Raw genomic sequence first — 5,112 nt, forward strand, 5'->3', positions numbered from 1 at the left:
TAGTTGGAGCTCACAACGCTCTGAAACGTCTTTGTGGAGCCTGACACTGTCTCAAAAGTGAAACACTGCTGTGACTTAGATTTTTAATCGAATCTACTGCTTAGACAGAATATGTGTCTGAACAAATTGCTGGGAAAAAAAGATGATGAAAGGATGATGATGAGGAGGATGATGATTATTAATTTTTTTGAAGACAATTTCTTGTACCGAGGATGACATTTAAAAGGAAAATACAAAATTAAGAAGAAAAAAATAAAACATAAAAGTCAAAGGCAGTTGTTTTGGAATAGTTCTGCTTTGCATTACAGGCAAATTGCTCCAATAAGAAGAGGGATGTTTTGTCTGTTACTCTCAGAGGAAATGATTACAGCACTAAATGTCTGTAAGGAACTACAAATAGAACAAGACTTGAGATAAGAATTGTTAACTCAACTGAAGGCAGATACTGCTAGACTCTCTGCAGTCTGGATTTCATTCACTGATATCCAGAGCTTCTAGTTCAAGTGAACTGTGATTTCCACCAGCATTGACCACTCAGTTCAAACAATGTCATTTGCAAATGAAACTATGTTGTCTAATGCTTTCAGCTCACAATCAGGAGTTGGTGTTTCCCAGCTAGATGAGGTTATGGAATTGAACAAAAAGTATGTTCTAATAAAAAGCTAGATTAACAGCAAGGGGAAAATGTAATAGGGATAGATAGATAGATAGATAGATAGATAGATAGATAGATAGATAGATAGATAGATAGATGGATGATAGATAATTTTTTTAAGGGGGTAGGATGGAGACAGCCAATTAAGTTTGTAGAAACTATAAAAGCTTCTGGTAATGACTAGAAAAAGACTAGGCAAATCCAGAATGTCTATAGGTCAAAAAATCCATGGTGTTACTCATTGGTCCAGAAATGGTAACCTTGTCTATTATATGTCTTACCAGTGCACCTCTCAGTTATTGGTTATTCTTGGATCCAAATTAAAGAAAAAAAAAATCCTTTCTCTATCTTGTCTTTGAAATGTCCAGATTTCAGCCTAGTACAAAACAAGAAATGAATTTGGAGTGGAAAAATGGTTTCTTCTCCAGCTGCATTACCAAATCCCAATCTCAGCCCTCATGGAGGTCTCCCTGGGGCTTCAGCCAGGGTCACTTATTTCATGGTTTTCCCAACAGTAATATGGGATAACAGCTCACAGAACAACTGAAGATTAAGTGTTATCTGCAGCACAACTTGGAAATGACTGGCACTTGCAGACGTCTTAGGGCCAGGACTCACAGAGGCACAGCAGGGCTTGGCCAGATTCAAGGGTTGAGGCATTGCAGAGGTCCATGTGCATGATAACAACCCAGGCTGGAAGGGACCTCCAGCAGGCTCCAGACCAACCTCCTTATCCAAGCTGGGTCAGCTGTGAGATCACACCAGGGATTTAGCTACTTGGGTCTTGAAAAGCTCCAAGGACAGAGACTGTAGAACCACTCTATACAAAACGTGTATTTAAAATACTTGTTCAAGTGGTGCCTCAGAACAGCAGTTATGCCAGGGCTGAATATGCCACTGGTTTTAAGTCAGCAACCCTTCCTACTTATCTGTCTTGACAGGAGTTGTCACCATGGCATCCAAGCACCTGAAACAACTACCTAAGGAACAATACCGAAATGGCAAGGCAGCTCCCAGCACAGCTATGAGAACTCAAGGACAACACAATACCCAGTGCATTTGCAGGCTGCCAAGGGCTAACAGGATGCTCTTATTTCTCCCTAAATATGGGTGACCCTGCTCCTGCACGAAACCTCCAGCTGCCTGCCTGTGGTGAAAGCCAGCAGTGCCTCCCAGGCTGCCAGCAGATGCTCATTACTCATCACCAGCAGCACAACTGTAGGTGGAGCAATGAGACCGGTCATAAACAAAGCGGGTGAGGCTCTTTAAAAAAGCAACTCTCTTTGAGAAGTTACACTAGAAAACGTCACGAACTGCACTTTTTCCTTATCTGCTGCTGTAACTACAAACTGCATAAAGCTCTCACCTCAGTCTTTAACTGAACAAAAATAATGTTTCTTACTCTGTTTTTGACCACCAGACAGAACAAATCTGTGCAGGTTCATTTGTTCAGGTGGACTGCATGCCTTAAGCATAATTATTTAACTTAACTGTAACATAATTTCCTAATAATCCTCATCAAACGTCCTCAAGCTGCCAGAATACAGACTGTATTTAAATAGCAAATTCTAGGTATTAATAGTCCAGACCAAATGGCAGTTAAACAATGAAAAACCTATTTTTTCTTGATACCGCCAATAGACAAGCAATAACAGTATTTTAGCTTGCTTATGTATCTCAGACAGAAAGGCTAAGATTAAAATACCTGTTGTGAAAAGACTTATACATATGTCTCTCCTAATTTCAAAGAGAAATTCAAATATTCCACATAGTTAAAGCAAAAAAAAAAAATCAGTATTCAGTCATTTTCATATGAAACTATGACCACTGTAACATTTTGGTATGCAAAAGAGGTCTCACAATGGGGCAGAGAGAGGGAATGTCAGTACTGAAAGAACCTCAGAGCTGCCTTGCACCACTGCACTTACACAGCAGAGAGCTCAAGGACTTGCTGACCTTGGGTACAGTTACTGGCCAATTGTTCCTCAAGGAAAGGACATTACATTGCTTGGACCTAATAAGTGAGGCAAACACTTAACAACAAGCATGGAAAATACCTGCTTCTTTTTTTTTCTCATTCCATTACTTGTTTAGAAGATTAATTTAAAATATTAACAAGTAACATTAAGTCTGGATGTTTGAACATGAAGTTTATGAGGTCTGAGTACTGGCATATTAATTAATGTCTGTGGTTCACAGTAAAAGATATGATGTACACAACTCCATTTATATGGCCGAGTTTTGAACTGTGGGAGTTTCTGTCTGTAACTGAGACCCGGGAATGGGAAAGGAACAACTATGACTTATAAAGCAACAGGCTTTCTAAGTTCTGCTTTTAGAAATACTTGGATGACTAAGTAAGAGTTCAAATGTTAAGAGAGATTTGGAATGAGATCTCGCCCCGCCGCCGGTCAGAGCAGAGGCAGCTCTTAGAACAGAGCTGGGGCTGGGGGGGGCACAACTTTCCAAAGTTCGCACGGAAAGTAGAGATTGCCACCTCCTGGCCGAACCCAGGGCAGCGCCGGGGACTTGCAGAGACATCCAGGCTCGGCCGAAATTAGGTAAGGGGACCTTATAAATGCTTCAACCACAGAGGCAAGCTTCAAACCAGAGCTCTTAAGTACCAAAGATAATCACTGATGGATAACCCGGAGGAAATCAAGCTACATCAGAGCAGTGCCTCATACTTTAACAGGGAGACCAGGCAGCATTACGTTGTGCTAATTCCTTTCAATACTGTCAAGAGAGAACAAATACTCAAGGAAATACTTGCTTTATTTTCTTGCTGAAACAAAACAGTCTATTCCAACAAGACATTAATTGTACACACTACTAGAAATATATAAAATATAAACCCTAAAATATAAATTTTGGTATTCTCTTTTCTTTTTTATTTTCCTTTTCTCCCCCACCCCGATTTTTGAATTTTTTCATTCAGAGTTGAATTGAAAGCAAAATGTCACATTTTTCCAAACTGAAAACGCAGCCTGATGTGCTCAGGGGCAACTGCAAGAGGCCACTGGACACTGGACCTGGCCTCATTTGGCTCTGAGAACAGAGCCAAAACCACACAAAGAAAGTTAAAGCACATCTGGAGAGAGATTACTTTCACATTGCCCCAAAAGACCATGTATGGACTAGTACCGTGTCATCAGCACCCAAGCTCTGCATTAAACTCCAATGTAGGAACCATGCTGAACTCCATCTGTCCTGAGGAGTCCTTCCCTTTCTCCCACAACTCAGAAGCAGCTGCAGAGCTGCCCTGCAGGAGGGGTCTGGGGGTGCTGCTGGCCAACAGCATCTCAGTGTGAGACAGCAGAGGCCCTGGAAGCCCCGAGGGCAAACCCCACCCTGGGTGCATCAAACACAGCACAGCCAGCTGGGCAAAACAGGTCACTGTCCTGCTGGGTGAAACGGGTCACTGTCCTGCTGGGTAAAACTGGTCTCTGTCCTGCTGGGTGAAACTGGTCACTGTCCTGCTGTGCTCAGGACTGGGATGGCCTCACCTGGAGTGCTGTGTGCTGTGCTGGGCCCCACAAGTCAAGAAGGATGTTCAGGTCTCTGAATACATCCAGAGGAGGGTAACAAAGCTGGTGAAAGGGCTGGAAGGAATGTCCTGTGAGGAGTGGCTGAGGACTCAGGGCTTGTCTAGTTTGGAGAAAAGGAGGCTGAAGGGTGACTTCATTGCTCTCTGCAGCTTCCTGAGGGGGGTAGATAGAGAGGGAGATGCCAGTCTCTTCTCCCTGGTATCCAGTGACAGGACATATGGGAACGGCTCAAAGTTGGGCCAGGAGAGGTTCAGACTGGACATTAGCCAGCATTTCTTTACCAAGAAGGTGACCAAACACTGGAACAGGCGTCCCAGAGTGGTGGTAAATGCCAAAAGCCTGTCAAGGTTTAAACGGCCTTTGGACAGTTCCCTAAACAACATGTTTAAAGACTTTTGTTCAGCCCTGAACTGGTAAGACAGTTGGAGAAGAGGTTTTTTGTTGGTCCCTTCCAACTGCAGTATTCTACTCTAGTCTATTTTATTCAAAACTATGTTAAGCAAAAGGAGGAGCTCCCAAATTGTCAGAAAATAATTTATTATTGTGAAAAAAATGTTGCTGCAATAATGCTCAAAGTGAAAAGAGCTTTTCTGTGCTGCAGACACAAGCACATATACTGAACCTGCTGATGTCTCACTGCTAACTTGTATTCATGACTTCTAAGCAGGTTACTTACTTTGTAAGTACGTTATTTCATACAGGTATGTACTGGCCATTCAAACTACTCTCTTGCACCCTCCTGCCCTCCTTCCTAGCCAACAGATTATTACCCACTAAAGGAGCTGTTGAAGTTTGTCTCAAAGCTGCCATTTTGCAGCAAGTGGCACACATATCCCAAACTGGCTATTATACGTGTTGACGATGAGGGCATAAGAATTCTGCCTGCTTCAGACTCTTGCCAAAGTGTGT

Source organism: Haemorhous mexicanus, chromosome 4 (assembly GCF_027477595.1).
Source record: "Haemorhous mexicanus isolate bHaeMex1 chromosome 4, bHaeMex1.pri, whole genome shotgun sequence".
Taxonomy (NCBI): domain Eukaryota; kingdom Metazoa; phylum Chordata; class Aves; order Passeriformes; family Fringillidae; genus Haemorhous; species Haemorhous mexicanus.